Source organism: Mercurialis annua, linkage group LG5 (assembly GCF_937616625.2).
Source record: "Mercurialis annua linkage group LG5, ddMerAnnu1.2, whole genome shotgun sequence".
NCBI lineage: Eukaryota > Viridiplantae > Streptophyta > Magnoliopsida > Malpighiales > Euphorbiaceae > Mercurialis > Mercurialis annua.
In genome coordinates this window covers 23,988,852-24,016,006 of record NC_065574.1, presented here as the reverse complement: position 1 = coordinate 24,016,006, position 27,155 = coordinate 23,988,852, and positions in this window count along the sequence as shown.

Genomic DNA, 27,155 nt, shown 5'->3' with positions numbered 1-27,155 from the left:
GTTAGATATAATACGCAAAGTGTTTATGAAAAGTGACGCTAGATTAGTATGTCGCTTCTCAAGTGTCTTTAACCCATTGTTCGAATACCATGCTTATGTCTCGTCACAAGTCTCTCTAACGCGTCGTCCCGATTACCTAAGCATGGTTTGTTTATATGACGCTAGATAACTATGTCGCGTCACAAGTTTCTTTAACGCGTCGTTCCAATTACCTAAGTGGTTAGGTTATATTACGCAAAGTGTGCGTGAAACATGACTCTAGATTAGTATGTCGCGCCTCAAGTCTCTTTAACGCGTCGTTTCAATTACCATCCTTAAGTCGCATCACAAGTCTCTCTAACGTGTCGTTCCGATTACCTAAGCATGGTTAGTTTATATTATGAAAAGTGTGCGTTAAAAGTGAAGCTAGATTACTATGTCGTGTCACAAGTCTCTTAACGCATCGTTCCGATAGCCTAAGCATGGTTAGGTTATATTACGCAAAGTGTGCGTGAAAAGTGACGCTAGATTAGTATGTCGCACCTCAAGTCTTTGTAACGCGTCGTTTTGATTACCATGCTTATGCCGTGTCACAAGTCTCTCTAACGCGTCGTTCGAATTACCTAATCATGGTTATGTAATATTATGCAAAGTGTGGGTTAAAATTTACGGTAGAGTACTATGTCGCGTCGTTCCGATTACCTAAGCATGGTTAGGTTATATTATGCAAAGTGTGCATGAAAAGTGACGCTAGATTAGTATGTTGCGTCTCAAGTCTCTTTAACGCGTTGTTCTGATTAACTAAGAGCATGGTTGGGTTTTATTATGCAAAGTGTGCGTGAAAAAGTGACGGTAGATTAGTTTGTCGCATCTCAAGTCTCTTTAGCGCGTCGTTTTGATTACATAAACATGGTTAGGTTATATTACGCAAAGTGTGCGTGAAAAGTGACGCTAGATTAGTATGTCGCATCACAAGTCTCTTACGCGTCGTTCCAAGTACCTACGCATTGTTAGTATTACGCAATTTTGCATGAAAAGTGACGCTAGATTAGTATGTCGCGCCACAAGTCTCTATTACGCGTCGTTCTGATTACCTAAGCATGGTTAGGTTATATTACGCAAAGTGTGCGTGAAAAGTGACGCTAGATTAGTATGTCGCGTCTCAAGTCTTGTTAACGCATCGTTCCAATTACCTAAGCATAGTTAGGTAAGGATATGCAAAGCGTGCGTAAGAAGTGACGATAGATTAGTATGTCGCGTCTCAAGTCTCTTTAACTCGTTGTTCCGATTACCCAAGCATCGTTAGGTTATATAACGCAAAGTGTGCATAAAAAGTGACGCTAGATTAGTATGTCGCGTCTCAAGTCTCTTTAACGCGTCATTTTGATTACTATGCTTATGTCGAGTCACAAGTCTCTTTAACACGTCGTTCCAAACACCTAAGCATGGTTAGGTTATACTACACAAAGTGTGCGTGAAAAGTGACGCTAGATTCGTATGTCGCGTCTCATGTCTCTTTAGTCTGTCCGATTACCTATGCATGGTTACATTAAATTATGCAAAGTGTCCGTGAAAAATGACGCTAGATAGTATGTCGCATCTAAAGTCTCTTTAAGGCGTCGTTGCATTACCATTCTTATGTCGCGTCACAAGTCTCTCTAACGCATTGTTCCAATTACCTAAGCATGGTGAATTTACATTACTCGAAGTGTGCGAGAAAAGTGAAATAAATTAGTATCGCGTCTCTAGTCTTTTTGACGCGTCGTTCTGATTACCTAAGCATGGTTAGGTTAAATTATGCAAAGAGTGCGTAAAAAGTGATGCTAGATTAGTATGTCGTGTCTCAAGTCTCTTTAATGCGTCGTTCCGATTACCTAAGCATGGTTAGGTTATATTACGCAAAGTGTGCGATAAAAGTGACAATAGATTAGTATGTCGTGTCTCAAGTCTTTTTATCGCGTCGTTTCGATTACCTAAGCATGGTTAGGTTATATTACGCAAAGTGTGCGTGAAAAGTGACGCTAGATTAGTATGTGGAGTCTCAAGTCTCTTTAACGCGTTGTTCTGATTAACTAAGCATGGTTAGGTTATATTACGCAAAGTGTGCTTGAAAAGTGACGCTAGATTAGTTTGTCGCATCTCAAGTCTCTTTAACGCGTCGTTTTGATTACTTATCCATGGTTAGGTTATATTACGCAAAGTGTGCGTGAACAATGACGCTAGATTAGTATGTGGCGTCTCAAGTCTCTTTAACGCGTTGTTCCGATTACGTAAGCATGGTTAGGTTATATTACGCAAAGTATGCTTGAAAAGTGACGCTAGATTAGTTTGTCGCGTCTCAAGTCTCTTTAACACGTCGGTTCGATTACCTTAGCATGGTTAGGTTATATTACGCAAAGTGTGCGTGAAAAGTGACGCTAGATTAGTATATCGCGTCTCAAGTCTCTTTAACGCGTCGTTTCGATTACCATGCTTATGTTGCGTCACAAGTCGCTCTAACGCGTTGTTCAAACTACCTTAGCATGGTTAGGTTATATTACGCAAAGTGTAAGTGAAAAATGACACTAGATTAGTATGTCGCATCTCAAGTCTTTTTGACTCGTCGTTCCGATTACCTAAGCATGGTTAGGTTATATTACGCAAAGTGTGCTTGAAAAGTGACGCTAGATTAGTTTGTCGCGTCTCAAGTCTCTTTAACACGTCGGTTCGATTACCTTAGCATGGTTAGGTTATATTACGCAAAGTGTGCGTGAAAAGTGACGCTAGATTAGTATATCGCGTCTCAAGTCTCTTTAACGCGTCGGTTCGATTACAATGCTTATGTTGCGTCACAAGTCGCTCTAACGCGTTGTTCAAACTACCTTAGCATGGTTAGGTTATATTACGCAAAGTGTAAGTGAAAAAGGACACTAGATTAGTATGTCGCATCTCAAGTCTTTTTGACTCGTCGTTCCGATTACCTAAGCATGGTTAGGTTATATTACGCAAAGAGTACGTAAAAAGTGATGATATATTAGTATGTCTTGTCTCAAGTCTCTTTAACGCTTCGTTCCTATTACCTTAGCATGGTTAAGTAATATTACGCGAAGTGTGCGTTAAAAGTTACAGTAGATTAGAGTATCGCGTCTGAAGTCTTTTTAACGCGTCGTTCCGATTACCTAAACATGGTTAGGTTATATTACGCAAAGTGTGCGTGAAAAGTGACGCTAGATGAGTATGTCGCGTCTCAAGTCTCTTTATCACATCGTTTAGATTACCATGCTTATGTTGCGTAATATAAACTAACCATGCTTAGGTAGTTTGAACGACGCATTAGAGCGACTTGTGACGCGACTTAAGCATGGCAATCCAAACGACACATTAAAGAGACTTGTGACCCGACATACTAATCTAGCGTCACTTTTCACGCACACTTTGCGTAATATAACCTAACCATGCTTAGATAATCGGAACGACGCGTTAGAGAGGCTTGTGACGCGACATATGCATGGTAATCAAAACGACGCGTTAAAGAGACTTGAGACGCGACATACTAATCTATTGTCACTTTTCACGCACACTTTGCGTAATATAACCCAAACATGCTTAGGTAATCGAAACAACACGTTAAAGAGACTTGAGATGTGACATACTAATCTAGCGTCACTTTTCACGCACACTTTGTGTAATATAACCTATGCTCTTCACTTGCCTCTCCTGAGGATCTTGTGAATCAAAACCTTGTGTCATAAAAATTGCTAATGCGATAAATTTCAACATATACTAAGAGGACAGGCCGGTTGATAAAATGCCCATGGTGAGGCTGTGATCCTGGCTAGAGAAGAGAAAGAAACATACATACTAGTTCTTACTTTGTGAAAATTGGGTCAGTACCTTACAACCGTGCTCACAAAAAGTTGTTGTTCTACACCTTCTAGACTGCTCTTACTACTGTAAATAAAAATGATTATCTTTATGAGTTTACTTATCTTCCAGAAAATCAAAAAATATCTGATACAAAAGCCCCTCTTCTCAATCCTTATGATGCGTTTTCTAAAACCACTAACCCTTTTATCAATAATATTAAGTCCTTGATAAAAAAGCCTTACAAACCTATCAAAGAATATGTTCAGTCATCCAGCTTTGATCAATGCGCAATTCATGCTTCTCAAGCTGAACAATTTATTACTCTTGAAATTCCACCTGAATTTCTAAGAGTATGGTTTAGCTCAGGATTATACTCATATTCACTTTGGAGCTAACCGACTTGGTCTTAGTTACCATGGTCATGCCGGTCTACTAGTCTTTACAAGAATTGCTCTTGTAGATTCTCGGTATCCACATTATCAACATGCAGTGATTGGTACAGTTGAAACTTCCTTGAATGCAGGCTCAGTGTTTTTCACCATTTTTCCAAATTACACCCTTGGCCTCTCTGATCCGATGGCTCTTACGGCTTTAAAGGTGCAAATACAAATTACTGGAGCTCAACAAGTTGCTGATTCAATTGCAGCTACTCTTCACTATCAAATGGTGTATCGTTTGCAAAACCATGCTTTAAACCTCACTTTACCCGCAAACCATAATGATGCCCTTTTGATTAAAACAGATTCCTAAAACACCCCTTCTTGTGTCCATATACCCAAACAAATCACTAGAAATGAACTCCTACACCTTTTCCCTGAAAAGTGGATTACCAACTATGAAACAATGCATGAATCTACTCAACCTGTTCAATCATGTACTCCAGTATTCACAAAAAAACCTGATGGCACTGTTGAGACGTCCATTGCAAAACATACTGATGTCACTCCTCAGGAATTTTCTACACAGTTCATGCTTGAACCATTTTCCACAAGAAAAAGGAGTTCCTGTTGTGTCTTTTGATTTTGAAGGGCGTCCTATATATGCCTTTCAACGGGATGGATGGTCATTGTTTCTTTGATGCTTGTGATTGTGATGATTGCTTAAAGGATTTGGAGGATGAAGAAATCGAAGATGATCTCCAAAACTCAAGCTGTTGTTCTGAAGCTGATTTTCACAGGAGATATGATGATAATGATCCTTTTATTGGGATGTTTGGCCAACCATCTGGAAAATATGATTATTTAGTTTCATACTCCCATCCAGCAGATTTGACAACGCCTTCCCCACATAAACCATTAAACTCACCCTGTCATAATCCACCTAAACCACCAAAAACATCACCGCCAATTCCTTGCTACAAAAAAAGCCCTGAAATGGATAAGGAAGGAAGAACCAATACATAGAAACCCTATTGTGACAAAAATCCCTCAAATTTGTATGTTTCAATCCCCTTCATATGAAAAGGAATACCCTCCTTTACTAGAAACCTTAACCTCCACTCAACCCATCAAATCAACCCCATTTATACAAAATCCCTCCACTGTCGAGCCAGATGGTACACTCAAACAGGTTTCTCAAGCAGAAGCAGTCTTGAACTGGCAAACACAGAATGCTATTGCTCAGAATCAAAAGCTCACTAAGCTTGAAGGAAAGATCGATCAGGTCTCTTTTAAACTTAGTGATATTGATGACAAGTTTCAGAAAGATATCAAAAATAGAATCGCTGGTCTTCAAAGAAAAGTTCAAGCAGGGCAAGATGAAATGAAGATGTTAATTCAAAAACTATCTTTGAATGCTCTTGGTGCTAATGAGATTGAAATAGGCTAATTGAAGGCAGACATTCAAGCCCTTGAAAAACATCTGAAACAAACATCTTCCTCTATGGATACATCAGATCCCTTAAACCCTTTTACCTCCTTCTATACACAAAATTTTTCCTTACCAACTACCACAAATAACCGTGTCTATGAACTCAAAATGCCTTCTGAAGATGAGCTTAGAAGTCTTGGTCTTGAAAGAGAATTGTTTAATAAAAGGCTTCGAAAAGGAAAATTTCCCTCCACCAAAACAATTTCTTCATCTTCGGCTGACTCGGCCGATCAAGACACTAAACCAAAACCCCCTTTTCCCACCTATGATACAATGATGGTCAATCTGATCCAGAATTTTCTTCAGACTTATGCCACCAACAAGATGACTACTTTTGATATTGGTCAGATTGATACAAAATCCTCTTCATCTAACCATTCAGAAAGTCTGGGTAGTTCTGACTCAGATAGTGAGGATCAAATACAATTCATGACAGCACCACCTAGTACTTCTCAGCAATCTTATTATGAAGAACCTCTAGAAGATGACAATGATGCGAACATCTTTGAATTCTCCAGTCCACAAACCACATATGCACCCGCTTCAGGTGAATATACTAAGGCTATTGGATTATTCTTTACCTTGGATAATATCCCTCCTTCCCAATATAGGGATAGAATTCAATAGTTCAGTGCTTGGCTGGAAAGTCAATTGCTTAAACCAGATGCTGTTCTTCATGATATCCTCCAGTTTTTCTGCTCTATATTCACTGGAAAGTTACAAGATTGGTTTAATGGATTACCTCAAGAATCCAGATTTACTCTTATAAATGCACCCACGGCTACAGCATTCTTGGGATGTATTTATAATGAATTCTTGGGAAAAATCAATGATGATGAGAAAATTGCACGAAAAGAGTTATACCAAATGAAGTGTTGCTCTTTAAAGAAAAGAGATCTTGATATTCACTTCCAGAGAATCTCTAAGAGATTTTATCGTCTTTCTGGCAACAACAATCCTGATTTAAAGCAAGCCTTTTTAGCCTCTTTGCCAGAATCGCTGTCTACCAAGATGTTCACTCTGATCCAGCAGACAGATAAGAAAATAAATGATCTTAGTCTTGGAGAACTCTATCAAATTATGCTCAGAGCTTTATCTCAACTCTGTGAACAGAAAAAGGTCTTGAATATGTATTTTTTAAGACAGAAGAATCCATTGATGAAGTTATCATGCAAGAGACCGGATCTAATGGTCAAATGTGATTCTTCTTCTACATCATGCACTCTTTCGTCAAAGAAGAAGAGCCATTCCTTCAATATGAAAGGACAAAAAAGGTTCCATAAACGATCTTCCAAAAGATGGCGCTATTTTAAGAAGAAGAAGTTCCGAGGAAGGACAAAATCAAATAAGTGCTTCCTGTGTGGAAAAGAAGGTCACTTTGCAAAAAGCTGTCCTACCAAAGCAAAAAAATATTCGAAACTTATTCAGCAAATCCAGCAAATGACTTGATGATGCTGATATTGAATCCTTATTTTCTGAAGAAGATGAGCCTGGTCCATATAGTGTATTTGCTATCAGCAGATGTGACGACGATCCTTCAGATGATGATCTTCAATTCTCCTTCCAGCATCCAGCTGAAAATATTTATGCTACTTCTTCTCAACCTGTTCCACATGTTGTCGTACAGATATATCCAGAAAAGTTTGCACGACCTATCAAGGCCATAACTTTCATGGATACTGGTGTTCGTAAGACGATTATCAATCCTGATGTGCACCTACCGCAATATTGAGTATCCCATAAAGAATACTTCAGGGCAGCGGATGGAAAAATTTTCTATACAGACTGGAAAACGAAGAATCCAATCAAAATCCAGTTCTTCCCTGGTTGTCACATATGGACTCAAGTTTTTGGTTCTTCATAGTTATATATGTTTGTTTCTCTTCATATCCAGCCATAAAAGGCATAAGGGTATGCTCTTAACTTGCCTCTCCTGAGGATCCTGTGAATCGAAACCTTGTGTCATAAACATGGTAATGCGATAAATTTCAAAGATACTAAGAGGACAGGCCGGTTGATAAAATGCCCACGGTGAGACTGTGATCCTGGCTAGTCATACATGTAATCTGTTAAGGTTTATCGTCGTATCTCTAATTGGTATAAGGATCTTGTGAATCAAAACCTTGTGTAATAAACATGGTAATGCAATAAATTTCAACATATACTAAGAGGACATGCCGGTTGATAAAATGCCCACGGTGAGGCTGTGATCTTGGCTAGTCATACATGTAATATGTTAAGGTTTATCGTCGTATCTCTAATTGGTATCGGAGCCAAATAGCGAAGAGAAAGAAATACATATATACTAGTTCTTACTTTGTGAAAATTGGGTCAGTACTTTACAACCATGCTCACAGAAAGTTGTTGTTCTACGCCTTCTAGTACTGCTCTTACTACTGTAAATAAAAATGATTATCTTTATGAGTTTACTTATCTTCCAGAAAATCAAAAAATATCTGATACAAAAGCCCCTTTTCTCAATCCTTATGATGAGTTTTCTAAAACCACTACCCCTTTTATCCATAATATCAAGTCCTTGATAAAAAAAGCCTTACAAACCTATCAAAGAATATGTTCAGTCGTCCAGCTTTGATCAATGCGCCATTCATGCTTCTCAAGCTGAACAATTCATTACTCTTGAGATTCCACCTGAATTTCTAAGAGTTTGGTTAGCTCAAGGTTATACTCATATTCACTTTGGAGCTATCCGAATTGGTCTCAGTTACCATGGTTGTGCCGGTCTACCAGTTTTTACAAGAATTGCTCTTGTAGATTCTCGTTATCTACAGTATCAACATGCAGTGATTGGTACAGTTGAAACTTCCTTGAATGCAGGCTCAGTGTTTTTCACCTTTTTCCTAAATTACAATCTTGCCCTCTCTGATCTGATGGCTCTTACGGCTTTAAAGGTGCAAATACAAATTACTGGAGCTCAACAAGTTGCTGATTCAATTGCAGCTACTCTTCACTATCAAATGGTGTATCGTTTGCAAAACCATGCTTTAAACCTCACTTTACCCGCAAACCATAATGATGCCCTTTTGATAAAAACAGATTCCCAAAACACCCCTTCTTGTGTCTATATACCCAAACAAATCACTAGAAATGAACTCCTACACCTTTTCCCTGAAAAGTGGATTACCAACTATGAAAAAATGCATGAATCTACTCAACCTGTTCAATCCTGTACTCCAGTATTCACAAAAAAACCTGAAGGCACTGTTGAGACGTCCTTTGCAAAACATACTGATGTCACTCCTCAGGTATTTTCTACACAGTTCATGCTTGAACCATTTGCACAAGAAAAAGGAGTTCCTGTTGTCTCTTTTGATTTTGACGGGCGCCCTATATATGCCTTTCAACGGGATGGTCATTGTTTCTTCGATGCTTGTGATTATGATGATTGCTTAACGGATTCAGAGGATGAAGAAATCAAAGATGATCTCCAAAACTCAAGCTGTTCTGAAGCTTATTTTCACATGAGATATGATGACAATGATCCTTTTATTGGAATGCTTGGCCAACCATCTGGAAAATATGATTATTTAGTCTCATACTCTCCTCCAGCAGATTTGACAATGCCTTCCCCATAAAAACCATCAAACTCACCCTGTCATAATCCACCTAATCCACCAAAAACTTCACCACCACTTCCTTGCTACAAAAGAGCCCTGAAATCCAGAAATCTTAACCTCCACCCAACCCATCAAATCAACCCTATTTATACAAAATCCCTCCACTGTCGAGCCAGATGGTACACTCAAACAGGTTTCTCAAGCAGAAGCAGTCTTGAACTGGCAAACACAAAATGCTATTGCTCAGAACCAAAACCTCACTAAGCTTGAAGGAAAGATCGACCAGGTCTCTCTTAAACTTAGTGATATTGATGACAAGTTTCAGAAAGATATCAAAAATAGAATTGCTGGTCTTCAAAGTAAAGTTCAAGCAGGCCAAGATGAAATGAAGGTATCAATACAAAAATTATCTTTGAATGCTCTTGGTGCTAAGGAGATTGAAATAGGCAAACTGAAGGCAGACATTCAAGCCCTTGAAAAACATCTGAAACAAAGATCTTCTTCTATGGATACATCAGATCCTTTAAACCCTTTTTCCTCCTTCTATACACAAAATTTTTCCTTACCAACTACCACAAATAACCGTGTCTATGAGCTTAAAATGCCTTCTGAAGATGAGCTTAGAAGTCTTGGTCTTGAAAGAGAATTGTTTAATAAAAGGCTTCGAAAAGGAAAATTTCCCTCCACCAAAACAATTTCTTCATCTTCGGCTGACTCGGCCGATCAAGACACTAAACCAAAAACCCCTTTTCCCACCTATGATACAATGATGGTCAATCCGATCCAGAATTTTCTTCAGACTTGTGCCACCAACAAGATGCCTACTTTTGAGGGTATTAAACTCCTTGAGTCACTTAGTTATTCCAATATTACAGAAAAGGTACTAAATTTTAAATCGTTAAAAAATAGTCATTAAGTTATCGAATTATTTCTGGGGGGGGTCACCGTCTTAAAAGAATGTCATTAAATTTATCGCAAATTACAAAACGGGTACTGAGTTATACCATTTTGTTAAAAATGATATTGAATTATACACCTTTTTGTAATTATGGCATGCCACGTAAGATAAAACGCAAAAGGTTTGGTGCGTTTTGCTTTAAGTGACATCCCATGAAATAATTTGATAACTTAGTGACCATTTTTTAACGATTTAAAATTTAGTACACTTTCTGTAATATTGGAATAATTCAGTGACCTGGACAGTTTAATATCCCTACTTTTGATATTGGTCAGATTGATACAGAATCCTCTTCATCTAACCATTCAGAAAGTCTGGGTAGTTCTGACTCAGATATTGAGGATCAGATACAATTCATGGCAGCACCACCTAGTACTTCTCAGCAATTTTATTATGAAGAACCTCCAGAAGATGACGATGATGCAAACAGCTTTGAATTCTCTAGTCCACAAACCACATATGCACCCGCTTCAGGTGAATATACTAAAGCTACTGGAGTATTCTTTACCTTGGATAATATCCCTCCTTCTCAATATAGGGATAGAATTCAAGAGTTCAGTGCTTGGCTAGAAAAGTCAATTGCTTAAACCAGATGCTGTTCTTCATGATATCCTCCAGTTTTTCTGCTCTAGATTCACTAGAAAGTTACAAGATTGGTTTAATGGATTACCTCAAGAATCCAGGTTTACTCTTATAAATGCACCCACGGCTACAACTTTCTTGGGATGTATTAATAATGAATTCTTGGGAAAAATCAATGATGATGAGGAGATTGCACGGAAAGAGTTCTATCAAATGAAGTGTTGCTCTTTAAAGAAAAGAGATCTTGATATTCACTTTCAAAGAATCTCTAAGAGATTTTATCGTCTTTCTGGCAACAACAATCCTGATTTAAAGCAAGCCTTTTTAGCCTCTTTGCCAGAATTGCTGTCTACAAAGATGTTCACTCTGATCCAGCAGACAGATAAGAAAATAAATGATCTTCGTCTTGGAGAACTCTATCAAATTATGCTCAGAGCTTTATCTCAACTCTGTGAACAGAAAAAGGTATTGAATATGTATTTTTCAAGACAGAAGAATCCATTGATGAAGTTATCATGCAACAGACCGGATCTAATGGTCAAATGTGATTCTTCTTCTACATCATGCACTTGTCCGTCAAAGAGGAAGAGTCATTCCTTCAAGATGAAAGGACAAAAAAGGTTCCATAAACGATCTTCCAAAAGATGGCGCTATTTTAAGAAGAAGAAGTTCCGAGGAAGGACAAAATCAAATAAGTGCTTCCTGTGTGGAAAAGAAGGTCACTTTGCAAAACGCTGTCCTACCAAAGCAAAAAAATATTCGAAACTTATTCAGCAAATCCAGCAAATGACTTCAGTTGATCTCGATGATGCTGATATTGAATCCTTATTTTCTGAAGAAGATGAGCCTGGTCCATATAGTTTATTCGCAATCAGCTGATGCGACGACGATCCTTCAGATGAGGATCTTCAATTCTCCATCCAACATCCAGCTGACAATGTTTATGCTACTTCTTTCCGACCTGTTCCACATGTTGTCGTACAGATATATCCAGAAAAGTTTGCTCGACCTATCAAGGCCATAGCTTTCATGGATACTGGTGCTCGCAAGACGACTATCAATCCTGATGTGCTCCCACCGCAATATTGGGTATCCCATAAAGAATACTTCAGGGCAGCGGATGGAAAGATTTTCTATACAGACTGGAAGACGAAGAATCCAATCAAAATCCAGTTCTTTCCTGGTTGTCACATATGGACTCAAGTTCTTGGTTCTTCTCTTCCAAACAAAGACATAGTCGTTGGATTTGACACTTTTCTGGGGTATCAGTGGACTGCAACTTTTATCGAATGGGATCAAATACAAGAAGTATTTTCAACCTTATACAGAGGTATCATCTTTTTTCACAATTCAACCCTCTGCCGTTCCATTCTTTTCTGATATTCAAGAAACTCTGAAAAATCTATGTTCCGCCAATTCCCTCATAGAGTTTCTCTCTAAATGTCCCAACCCTCTTTGGAAAAATCCTGATTTCTTCATTTCGTTACCCTTCAAACAAAATGAAGAAGTTAATCCTACTAAAGCCACCCATCCGGGAATGTCACCCTCTGATCTTACATTAGCCATTGATGAATGTGCCCAACTTCTTTCACAAGATCAGATAGAATCCACTAAGTCTGAATGGGCATGTCAAGCTTTTTATGTCAATAAAAGGTCAGAACAAGTAAGAGGAAAAAAAAGACTTGTCATAGACTATCAACCTCTAAACCACTTTCTTAGAGATGATAAGTTTTCTCTTCAAAAGATTTCCTCTCTTTTCACCTATCTTTCAGGAGCAAGAATTTTCTCGGACCCATTCTCGTGTGGACGAGCTTGAGGTCGCCGTACTATCGGGACTACAAGATTCGTTGGAGAATCGACATAGTAATTCTTCTTACGGTTTCTATATCTGTACTTTAATTACTAGATGATACGAAGATCCATTTGTTATTGATATGATCAATTTCTGGATCTGAATTGTTAGAATTCCAATTTTGAATTGAAATATAAGATTCGGACCCTCACGTCCCGCTGCACTAACAGTAAACGTTTGGCTTAAATTGCTATAATGGGGAAACGTTTGGATTGGTATCGTAACGTTTGTAAACGTTTGGCATTGTTTCGTAAATTTGTAAATGTTTTGCTTAAATAGCTAAAAATGGGAAACGTTTGGATTTTGTTTCGTAACGTTTGTAAACGTTTGGCTTAAATCGTGAAGAAGGTGAAACGTTTGGATTTGTTTCGTAATGTTTGAAACGTTTGAATTTGTTTCGTAATGTTTGTAAACGTTTGGCTTAAATTGCTAAAAAGGGCAAACATTTGGTTTTGTTTCGTAACGTTTGTAAACATTTGGCTTAAATCGTTAAAATATGAAACGTTTGGATTTGTTTCATAACGTTTTAAACATTTGGTTTTGTTTCGTAACGTTAATAAACGTTTGGCTTAAATCGCTAAAAAGGTGAAACATTTGGATTTGTATCGTAACGTTTGTAAACGTTTGGCTTAAATCGCTAAAAAGGTGAAACGTTTGGTTTTGTTTCGTAACTTTTGTAAACGTTTGTCTTAAATTTCTAAAAAGGTGAAACGCTTGGATTTGTTTCGTAACGTTTATAAACGTTTGGCTTAAATGGCTAAAAATATAAAACGTTTGGATTTGTTTTGTAACGTTTTAAACGTTTGGTTTTGTTTCGTAACGTTTATAAACGTTTGGCTTAAATTGCTAAAAAAGGGAAACATTTGGATTGATTCGTAATGTTTGTAAACGTTTGGCTTAAATCGCTAAAAATATGAAACGTTTGGATTTGTTTCGTAACGTTTTAAACGTGTAGTTTTGTTTCGTAACGTTTATAAACGTTTGGCTTAAATCGGTAAAAAGGTAAAACGTTTGGTTTTGTTTCGTAACATTTGTAAACGTTTGGCTTAAAGTGCTAAAAAAGGGAAGTATTTGGTTTTGTTTCGTAACATTTGTAAACGTTTGGCTTAAATCACTAAAAATATGAAATGTTTGGATTTGTTTCATAACGTTTTAAACGTTTGGATTTATTTCACAACGTTTATAAACGTTTGGCTTAAATCGCTAAAAAGGAGAAACGTTTGGATTTGTATCGTAACGTTTGTAAACGTTTTGCTTAAATTGCTAAAAAGGTGAAACGTTTGGTTTTGTTTTGTAATTTTTGTAAACTTTTGGCTTAAATTGCTAAAAAGATGAAACGTTTGGATTTGTTTCGTAACGTTTGTACACGTTTGGCTTAAATTGCTATATATGTGAAACGTTTGGATTTGTTTCGTAACGTTTTAAACGTCTGGCTTAAATTGTTAAAAAGGTAAAATGTTTTGTTTTGTTTCGTAACGTTTGTAAACGTTTGGCTTAAATTGCTAAAAAGGGGAAACGCTTGGATTTGTTTCGCAACGTTTGTAAACATTTGGTTTTATTTCTAACGTTTGTAAACGTTTGACTTAAATCGCTAAAAATGGGAAACGTTTGGATTTTGTTTCGTAACGTTTGTAAACGTTTGGCTTAAATCGCGAAAAAGGTGAAACGTTTGGATTTGTTTAGTAGCGTTTGTAAACGTTTGACTTAAATCCCGAAAAAGGTAAAATATTTGGATTTGTTTCGTAGCGTTTGTAAACGTTTGGCTTAAATCGCTAAAAAGGGAAAATGTTTGGATTTGAATCGTAACGTTTGTAAACGTTTGGCTTAAATTGCTAAAAAGGTGAAACATTTAATTAGTGTAATTTTAGTAATTTTTTTATTTGTGATGACATTGGTATATCTTCTTTATTTCAGGTTGTCACTCTTAATGATTTTGATCACGATGTGCATGATATGGCGATTATTTACACAGTTAACATAGAAAAAAAGACATGTACGTATAGAAGATTTCAACTTGATGGGATTCCCTGCATTCATGATGTAGCAGTCTTCAGATTTCCGAAATGTGATCCAATTTAATATTTCTCAGCATATTTCTTAAATGAAACAATGATGAAGACATACAGTCAGACTATCTACTCAATTGGAATTCCAAGTTCATGGACAGTACCAGATTTTGTGAAAGAAATAAACATTTTACCAGAAGAAGAGAAATCAAAAGCAGGAAGGCCAAAGAAGACTAGATACAAGTACTACAGAGAAAAATTGTCGACTAACACATGCTCTAAATGTAAGAAAAATGGTCACAACAAGAAGACATGTATTGCTGTAGCAGCAATTTTTCATTAATTTCCAATTGAATTGTATTACAAATCGTGTCTGAACAGAAATAATTCGTAGTAATTTTTTTCATATAATTCAAAATCCAACAGCAAACCGTTATTAAAGTAATATTTATTTGTAAACTGTAAAACATAGTTATAATAACAGCATAGAAAAAAACCACAAGTAAACCACAATTAAACCATTATTTAAAATTTGAAATGAAAACAATGTATTCAGTCAATAAAATATATTAAAAAAGGTTTAAAAAAATATTATTAGTTCTTTTTTTATCATTTTGGATTATAACTTTAATCAGTAACTATTTGAATGAATTAATAAATTAATAATTAGTGTAATATTGGTGTATATTTAGTGTACTATAAGTGTATATTTATCATTTTCCAATACATATATCAAGTTTAATAATCAAAATTTACAGTGATTATCAAAAATAACTAATTTCAGAGATTAATAAGAAAAATAAGCAATAAAATGATAAACGGCAAAAATAAATATTTCATTGATAATAATTTTTTTCATTACAAAAACATAGAAATATTTAAAGGAACTACTCCTTTTTCTCTGATAATATGTACTTTTCAAAGATTTCTCGTATTTCGCGAGAAAGAGTAAGAATCCTATCTGCCCTTTCCAAACCATCATCACCTAGATTGATTGTCTCCTTTGTACTTTGCAGAACAGCTATCACCTTCTTTGTCACGTACTCGTAATACTCTTTAACAGTCATTTCATCCAAGTTAACAACAGTAGAAGTCTTTTTGTTATCCATAATTCTTACCGAAAGCCGAATAACTTAGGAGAAGCAGAAAATTATAAGAAAAGAAAAAATAGTAAGAGTTGGGAGAAAAGTATTATAGAAATCCACTATTTATAGCAAAACTAACACGGTTATCTAAGGACACGAAGACATGAAAATATGAAGAGTCAAGCATGCACATTTTAAATTAAATGATCATTACAAAAAGTTAACACGATTATCTAACTTTTACTTCCCAATAAAATTAAATTTGAATTGTCATATCTCTTAATGTCCATATTCAGAGTTAACTTGTACAGTGGGAATACAAAAATAATGATTACAAGAAAGAAAAAGAAAGTATGATTAAACATGAAATGACTATTAAACCAAAGTTATTTTAGGTGTTTAATTTGTGTATAATTAGTGTATGTTGGTTTAATATTATTGTACAAATAGTGTAACATTAGTGTATAATTAGTGTATAGTAAGTGTATAATTAGTGTATAATAAATGTATAATTAGTGTAAGTTGGTGTAAGATTAATATACAATTTCAAATTAAATTGTATAGAAAATCTTCTTTAAACAGAAATAATTTTTACTATAATTTCTTTTCATAAATTTTATTACTTTTATAATTTTATTGCATGCTGAACATATGACAATTGTTAGGTTAAACAAGTTTGATAGTTATCTATAAAAATAAATATGTATTTTCAGAAGTAATGATTATTGTGAAAAACTAGTCAAAATTCAACAGACCCTTGAACAATTACACATTCAAAAATAAAAAGTATGATTGAACTTCAAACGACTATTAAATCAAAGTTATTTAATTTAAATTGAAAACAAATACTGATTTCAATAGAAAAAGAGTATGTTGATAACATAAAATTGATTTAATAATAATATATGTTGGTGTTTCATTAGTGTATAATTAGTGCATGTTGGTTTAATATTATTGTACAAATAGTGTAACATTAGTGTATAATTAGTGTACAGTAAATATATAATTAGTGTATAATAAGTGTATAATTAGTGTAAGTTGGTGTAAGATTAATATACAATTTCAATTCTATACAATTTTATTACTTTTATAAAATTAAATTGTATAGAAACCGAAATAATTTTTACTATAATTTCTTCTCATAAATTTTATTATTTTTATAATTTTATTGCATGCTGGACATATGGTAATTGTTAGGTTAAACAAGTTTGATAGTTATCCATAAAAATAAATATGTATTTTCAAAAGTAATGATTATTGTGAAAAACTAGTCAAAATTCAACAGACCCTTGAACAATTACACATTCAAAAATGAAAAGTTATATTAACTGCAAACAAGTAAACCACTGTTAAAGAATTTTTTATTTGCAAACTATAAATCATAGCTATATGAATAGACACTTGAACAGTTACACATTTAAAAATTAAAAAGTTCTAATAACAGCAAAGATAAAAAACCACAAGTAAACCACTATTAAACCATTTTTTATTTGGGAACTTTAAAATTTGAAATTTGAAATAAAAAAAAAGTATTCAATCAATAAAAAATATTAAAAAATGTTTTAAAAAAATATTATTACTTATTTTGTTTATTATTTTGGATTATTACTTTAATTAGTAACTATTTGAGTGAATTAATTAATTAATAATTAGTGTAATATTGGTGTATATTTAGTGTATAATAAGTGTATATATATCATTTTCCAATATATATATCTAGTTTAATAAGAAAAATAAGCAAAAGAATGATAAACGGAAATAATTAAATATTTCATTCATAATAATTTTGATTCATTACAAAACATAGAAATATTTAAAGGGAACTACTCCTCTTTTTCTGAAAAGAGGTACTCATCAAAGATTTCTTGTATTTCACGAGAAAGAGTAAGAACCCTATTTGCCCTTTCCAAACCATCACCACCCAGATAAATTGTCTCCCTAGTACTTTTCAGAGCAGCTATCACCTTATTTGTTATGTAAAGGTAAAACTCCATGGCTGACATTTTATCAACGTTAACAACAGCAGAAGAGTTTTTGTTTTCCATAATTCTTATCAAAAGCAGAATAACTTAGAAGAAGCAAAAGATTATAAGAAAAGGAAATATATAAAAGTTGCTAGAAAAAAATTGTGCAAATCCATTATTTATAGCAAAACTAACACGATTATCTAAAGACACGTAGGCATGAAAATATGAAGAGTCAAGCATGCACAGTTACAGATATTCAAAAATCAAAATTTATGATTACAATAAAGAATTTAATTAAAATTTTAATTAAAGTTATAATAAAATAGTATAAATATTAAAGTTTAAAGAAAAAAATACGAAAAGACATATTTGAATAAAATTTAATTATCATTAGATGTCAATTTAAAGAAGAAGTTTTAATTTCCAATAAAATTAAATTCGAATTGTCATATCTCATAATGTCCATATTCAGAGTTATCTTGCACAGTTTAAATTCAAAAATAATAATTACAAGAAATAAAAAGTACTATACACTTGAAGTTGAAACGGCTATTAAACAAAAGAAAAAGGAATTGAACTTCAATTTATCAGAAAAATGTATTATTAGTGTATAATTAGTGTATAATATGTGTATTAAAAATTATATAATATTTTTTTATTCTATATTATGTAATCTTATTGCATACTTTCAATATGGAAATTGTTAAATTAAAACAAAATGATGTTCCCCTTAAAGTTAAATGTTTATTATGAAATCTCATCTGAAATTATATTCATAATTAACATAAGGAGTTCAAATACAAAAATAAACAGAAATTATGTTCATATTCTCAAATTGCATACTAACGAATGATGCATAGTGAGAGTATTCTATTCACTTGAAAAAAAATCAAACGAAAACATATAATTTAAATAATTTAATCTTTTATATATATAGAAGTGATTTGATTACAACAACAAAATAAAACAAAAGACACAACCTAATAAAAATAAAATTACTTTTCTTTATCAGATAAACTAGTCTCAACATAATCAGAAGTTGAAGCACGTTCAGATATCATCTCCAACATCTTCCTATCAATAATTTCATGAATCTTACGTGAAGCAGCAAGTACCCTTTCAGTTCGTTGTGTGGTAGTATCATCGAGATGAACCGTTGCACGAGTATTTTCCAGAATAGAAATCATATTCTGAATGAGAGAAATGGTTTTTTCTTTAGGAGTCATTGTGCTTTTAGAATCAGAAGAATAGGAGAGAGTTTTTTTATCCATTTTTCTTTTCAAACTAATTTCAAAAGATAAAGATGGTAAGAAAATGATTGTGGAAACCCAATATTTATACTAAAAGAAAAGAGAATATAGAAAGACACGTAAATAAGCTATATGAAGAGACACGTATGAACAGTTAGACATTTGAAATTGAAAAGTTGTGATAACAGCAAAGAAAAAAACCACAAGTAAACCGCTATTTTTTAAATTTGAGTTCAAAATCATTTATTATTCAAAATAATAATAATTTTTTTTTATAAAAATAGATATCTCCTTCTTTTTTTCATTTTGGATTATTAATTTGATTAGTAACTGTTTAAAACTTTAATGAAAATCCATACTTGAGAAAAGGGAAGTTATAAAATTAATAAGTTTTGATAATTCACAATAAATTAAATGTGTATTTTGAATCTCAAAATAAATAATGTCCATAGTTAAATTCAATAATTACAATGAAAAAATAAAATTTAATAGTAATGATTGCACTATTATAAATTAATTAATAGTGTAACATTGGTGTATATAGTGTAAAAGTAATGTATATTGTACAGTTATATTCATTTTTATGAGTTCAACAGTTAAATTTAATAACTGTGACAATAAAAAAAAATCTAAAATTTATGAAATTAAAAACATAAGTACGAAATTGAAAAAAATATAAATAATAGAACAAAGAAAATTAATACATTAAATATAAAAATTCATAAAGATTACAAAATAAACTAGATTAACAAACTTAAAATTACATAGTTTAATTGTGATTCTACATCTCTTCATCTGAATCGTCTTCTAGAATCATTGCAGCATCAGAAGACACAGTGAGATGAATTATTGTGAAGCAGTCAAAAACAAAAGTATTTTTTGTATCAAGAGGTAGCCCAAATGTGGATCCATTATAACCTTCAACATATTGGATATTGTCAGCAGGACTTTCAAACTTGATGCTTGATTGTCCAACTCGTATTTCAATTTCATATTTGCATCTGCTACTTGAAGATGGTCCAATTCGGCATATAGACAACACATTTCCAAAAGATTCTGCTAAGTTGTTCAAAATAAAAACAGCATTGGTGTTGTTTTCTTGTAGAACAACAAACGACTCTGACTTCAAATTAAATGAGACACCAAAAGTGCTATCAAAATCAAAGTTAGTAACAAAATTATTATGGACCATTTTACAATGAGCATAAATAGAGTCAAATGAACTAGTGACATTGCAATTTCAAATAGGGCATGAACAATCAACAAATGAACAGATAATTTCATGCTGTATTTTGTTGTCATGACTCATAATTTAAGTGCAACCATTACCCTTGTACCGACAGTAAAATTTTTACTAACTCAATGAGTTTTTCAAGTGCAAAATTCCGCATAACCCCAATAGGTAATTCACAATAAGGACATTTCTCAAGTCTGTTGGTTCACGAAGAGCAAGTAGTATGACCATTTTCACACTGAAAAATAAAAAAATGAAAAATTGAAATGATATTTGGATATAAAATTACAAACAGAAATAGAAATACAGTAATAAATTAATAAGTCTATGAAATTCTTTTAATAATACCTGTGTAATAGGAAATTTGAAAGGCTCGAAGCAAATAGAGCAATCCAGTAAATCAACATCAAACGAAGCTACGCTATTATCAGACCGATTTTGAACAACATTGAAACTAGAACTTGAAGGATCCATTTTTTATTACAAAAATCAACTGCTATTTGTAAAAGTTCTTAGTGGATATAGAACCAAGTGAACCTTTTATAGAAGATTTTGAAAAAACCTAACTGTTAATGGGTACAACCAAACGTCACCTTTTGTAGTGGTTTCAAAATGATACCATTTAATGATATATACTAAATTTATTTTATTTTTATTTTTTAAAATAAAAAATAATTACAGATGTACAGAATTAACATGCAAAGTTACACATGTATTCAACTTTAAAAAATAGTAATTATTACACATAAATAATTCCAGATGTTTATAATAATTAAGTATGATATTAAAAATCAAAATTCAACATAAGTAAACAAAATACACTATATAAACACCATTTATACACTATAAAAAAAATATTAAAATGTATTTAGTTAATAAAATAATCAAACTAAATAAAAAAATTAAAATTAAAAATAAATGTAATAAATGTATTACATTACTTTCTCTTAACAACTTCTTCATCACTAACTATATGATCTATTGTTTTCATACAACCATACTTATAAAATAAATATGCAATTCTCTCCTTATACTCAGATATAGAAAAATCCACTTCACAAATGTCCTTTCCAGCAATTAGGTACTCAACAAATGCAATGCAAAAAGCTCCAGAGTCACTGCAAAAAAAATAAAATTATAAAGAACAAATAAATTTAAAAGACTTACTTATCCTTTATTGATGGCAGACTGTCAATAATCTCAACAGTAAATGGATCAAACCTACCAGACTCCAAATAAGGAGTATCAAACCAATCAATCATATATTGTTCATACACTCCAAGCACATCAAAAAGTAATGGTAGAATCGTAGGATATCTTTGCGAAGCTTGGATCGTAGACTGATTCGAAATCTGAGACTCAATTGAATTATAAATATATATGACTCTATCCTTCATCACCAAATGCCCAAGTAACCAAAATTTAGCAACATGAATAGGAAATAGAATTACATCAGCAAACTTCTATAGAGTATCCTTCAATGTAATCAACAACCACATGTTTAAAATCTGAAATCATATGATCTTTCTTCTTTTTTGAAAATATTTGGTAGAAGAAAAGCAATTTAGCATCAAAAACTGAATCCGTTGTTGTGATTCTTATATTCAGATTAGGTCTGTACTTAGATTGCTTTCTCAAATAATAAAAGCAAATATTAATATGCTGCAAAAAAATTAAATAAAAAAAACAGTTACTAAAAAACAATAAAGACAAAAGAATATACTATATAAACACAAATAATACTCTATATAAACACCAATAATGCATTAAGAAAACACAAGAATATACTTACATAAGGTTTTAATGATTCACCAACAGTATATAACTTGTAAAACAATAATTTATTATCAATAGTTTCACTTCAAAATTTCGTTGCAGGTTGAAATTGATCATCTATTTCATTATAGACCTTTCTTCTACAAAATATAAAAATAAATAAAATCATTCATAAACATTCACAAAAAAGGATAACAATTTATATAATACATAAATTAAACTTACTTATTGGCTGGTTTAAATCCTTTATACAACCACATCTTAAATCTTCAAAATCAAGATATAAAGGATAAATATCCAATAGATCATCAAACGGAAATAAACCTTTAGTAGGTTTAAAAACAGTATTATATTCAACATGAGCAGCATCTTCATCCTTCAAAATCAAGTAGGATTAGATATATCAAACTAATCTTCAATAATTAAAATACAGATTATTAAAAAGAAAAATAATATAAATTTGAAAAATACTAAAAGAGATTTTCTACCTCAAACAACTTCTTAGATAATAAAGCACAGTCCGCAAGCTCTTCTAAAATATCCTAAAGAATATAACAAAATTAATATATATTAATTTTGTATTATAAAGGAGTCTTTTAAATTATAATAGAAATTAATACATATTTTTGTATACCATTGGTTCTTTAACATGGTTGGATTTACAACCAGATGAAGTATTCAAACCAGCTTCCTTTTCAACACGATCACATGCATCAATCAAAGTTTATTTGCATTTCATCCAACGGTGAAGAGGAATCATGAAACTAAAAGCAAACAATATAAAAAAAATAAATAGAAAAACAAGTAAAATATAAAACAAATTATTGTGACCAAAATTACATAATACCTTTCCATATTGATTCACAAAATCAGAATTATCCTATGAGACAATAAAAAAACAAATTATTTCAGATTGTATAAAATCAATTAAATCAGATTAAATGGAAAAATTTGAATTATAATAAGTAAACTACCTGATTTTTTTTTCTACATGTGGAATATTTGTTTTAAACTTTTTAATATCTCTTTTACATCTTCTTTATTTTTCTTTTCTTTGCAAAACTCCACGTTATTTTCTTTATCATTGAACTCATCAACAACCTTAATAAACAGAGCAAAATTAGCACTAATAAATTTAAAAATAAATCAGCATTAAAAAACATAATAAACATACAATAGATAGTATAAATGAAACAACACATGGTTACGACATATATACACTATAAATACACTATACATAAACCATTAAAAAGTAACTAACCTTTCTTGATTGAGTAATATCATTTGGTAAATCAGTAACATCTTTTTTTTTCAGCTGGAAAATCTCTAGAGACAGAATCCTAAAAATAAAATAAATTTTTTAAAATATATTAAATAAAATATAGTTATAGTTAATATAATTAAATACAAAACATAACCACCTTTGATTTGAAAGAAGACATCATATTCTTCAATTTTGAAATATCTAGTAGAATTTGAGAAAATTGGAGCTCAACATAAGATTTAAAACTAATGAAATCTGGATTCATTTGTTTCTGATAATAATATGTTTCATGAACTTTATTTCTCAACACTTTTAAAATATCTCCATTGATGAACAAATCAACAGGCTGTTTATTATCTTTACTGCCAGAAGCTTCTACAACTTTTTCTTTCTCTTTTGGAAACAGAAAACTGAATTCAACATTCAATCTCTCTTCAGATGTTGGTTGGATATTTACCAACTGAAGCTAAAAACAAATAACATATCAGAAAATTAGGATAAATATACCAAAAAATAAGAGAAATAAATTTAATAAAACAATAATTGTATTATTGTTACATAATATACCTGTGATGAACTTTCACAAAAGAAATCTCGGAAAAGGTCTTTAAAACACCACATAACAGTTGATTTCCAGCGAACAATACGAGGTAAAGAAGCATTTACCCGGGTAGCAATTTTTCCATTCACAAACGGACAACATTCGAAAACCATATTTGCAAAGCTAATGGAAACCCATCATAACGTCCAGAGGTAGGACTTTCAATTGTATTTTTTTATACAAATAATCAAATTTCTTTTTAGCACTCAGTCTACTTTTCAAAAACTCAATAGTTGAATAAAATATATATCTTTATCCCATACGTAGTCTTCAAATTTTCCAGTACTTACTAAATGAAAATGACAATCACTTACTGCTGAATCAGATCTATTGTTATACAAAAACAACTCAATGAAATACAAAATAGCTAATTTTAAAGAATCTTCTTCACAATCCCATCTTTTCAACAAAAAACATTCTTCAATTGATTTCTTTGTGATCTTCTTTAATCCAGTAAAATACTTGGTTTTTAATTCACAAGATTCATTTGAATAATCATTTCTATCAACATCGCCAATGCACTTCAGTCCGGTAATTAAAGCAAATTCAGAAATTCCAAATTTCAGATATTTACCAGATATCTTAAACCATAACTCATAAAAATTAGGCTGTCTTACTTCTCTTAGTAATAAAGAATGAACCAACTGTATTTGTAGAACAAAATCTTGCATATTTAAAAACTTTCCAAAGCAAGTTTTAGAAAACAATCTAACATTGAAGCAGAAAGATTAGATTTAATGTTACTAATAACATCAACTCCTTCAGTATGTCCAATTTTTATTGGAAAGTAAACTTTAGGATGAATATAATAATCCCAATCCTATATCAAAAAAAGAAAAAAAAACACTAATAAAACACTAATAGAACACTATAAAAAACATAAAATAAAAAAATATTTTAGTATAATCACGAAAACAACAGATTCAAATTGAGAAAACATATCAGTAAATTAATGAGAATTACAACCAGCTTCTAATAGCAAAAAATTAACAATATCCATTTAATATAAAACAAATTATATATTAAAATTGAAAACAAAATCAACATGAGTAAGAAAAATATAATAATATTCTAAATCAAAGTAGATATATGCCTTAATATCACCTGCTGTATTCGATATAACTGAATCATTAAGTTTCAATTTCCTCGTAGGTAGTTTTTCACCAATTTTTCGTTTTTTTTTTGCAAGGAATGAGTTTTTGTCTACAAATAACTGATGATTTAGGCAAATCTGAACTTTTAATAGAATTATCATGAGGACTAAGAGATGATCGAGTTTTCACCATTGCAGAGAAATCAATTTGTTGATGTAGAATAAATGAAATTTCAGAATGCATAAGATGTTGATGTAGAATAAAAAGAATATGAAGACACGCGTGTAAGTAAAAAGAAGAAACATCACATATATCAACAATTAACTAAAACAAATAGTATAAACCACATATAAACCATAATAAAACCTTTGTTTAACTAAAAATTTAAAAAATGCTATATGTATACATATTAAATAAAAAAATTTAATATGTAATTTAAATATAATTATAACAACATGTAATATAAAACTAAATAAAATAAAAAAACAGATGAAATATGCAATAGAAAAAATTAAAATTTAATTACATATTTGCAAAAGACATAATATATAATTTATACATCAAAAATACACTGCAAAAACACCATAATAGATAAGATTTATTACAAAATAAAAAACAATGATAAAAAAATACACTAAAATAATTATGGCCCATACAACAATTCTATGGGCCAAAATATAAGTATTAATAAATGGACTTTTATTAATATCTTAAGTATTGACAGCATAATGCACTTAAAATTAGGGTTTATTACAAATTATCTTCTATATAAACCAGTAAGACTATTCCTTCAAGCATTATACTCTAAACAAACAGAACAAATTTCAAAAAACAAAAAATACAAAAATGTTTTCACCTACACAAAGTGAGACTGAAAACTATTTTAGCATAAGTGATGATATTACCTTCAAATTTTTGTAACACCAAAGTTTCAGAAAAGAGTTACAAAAAATGGAGCTGTAAGTTTAAAAGTTTTTTTATATAATTATTATTTATTTAGTTAGACATATAGAATTTTTATATATTTTTCATTTAATCATGATATACAGACTATACCTTGGAGATTTTACAAGGAGAAGCTGAAAAATAAGAAAAATGTAACTCTCACTTCAAGCTATATAATGGACGGATGTGATCTGCTGGTGTATAAAAACAAATATAGTTGTCATTTCAGCATGAAAGGATTCAAGGAGTTCATGAATAGTAGTAATATAAAATTTGGAGGTTTACTTCAATTTTATTTAATTGGAGATGAATTTTTTTTTGTTGAGAAGATGTAATATGAAATTTTTTAATTAAATGAAAATTCGCCGTTTCTATATTCTCAGTCTTAGCTTGTATATTTATCTATGTTGTTTATTTAGTTTATTTATGGTGTATTTTTAGTTTATTTACACTCCTTTTACACTAAACATACACTTCAATCAACATAAGAACCATTGTGGCTAAAATATAAAAATTAAAAAATAGGTTTTCACAAATATCTTAATGGTTGACAGCATAATTCAACTTAAAATTAGGGTTTATTAGTATCGGTAAACTCTATATAAACCACCAAGACTACGCCTACAAGCGTTATACTATAAACAAAAAGAAAAAGAATTAAAAAAACCAGAGCAACAAAATGTCTTCATCTTCAGCAAGTTCGATTGAATACTTTTGTGACCAGTATGGACAAATCAACTACAAAATGTCCGTCACACCAACAACACCAAAATTTCAAAGAACAGTGGCGAAAAATGCAGCTGTAAGTTTAAAATTTTAGTTAAATCATCAATATTTAGTTAAAATTTGTAGACTATACTGAAATTTTTTATATTTTTGATTCAAAAATAATATGCAGACTATATCTTGGAGCTTTTACAAAGAGAATATTAAAGGTGACAAAAGAGTAACTCTTACTACGGGCTGCATACTAGACAGCTGTGATCTTCTAGTTTATGAAAATAAACATAGCTGTCATTTCAGCATGAAAGGATTCAAGCAGTTCATGTATAGTAGTGATATAAAAGTTGGAGATTTACTTCAATTTTATTTTCTTGGAGATAATTTCTTTCTAGTTGAAAAGATGTAATGTTTTTTTAATTAATTGTAATGAATTTTTAATTAAATGAAAATTTATCATTTCTATTTTCTGAATCATCTATATTAATGTATAATGTATGAATGCAGTATTTTTAATAAATTTACAGTAATGTATAATAAAACAAAAACATA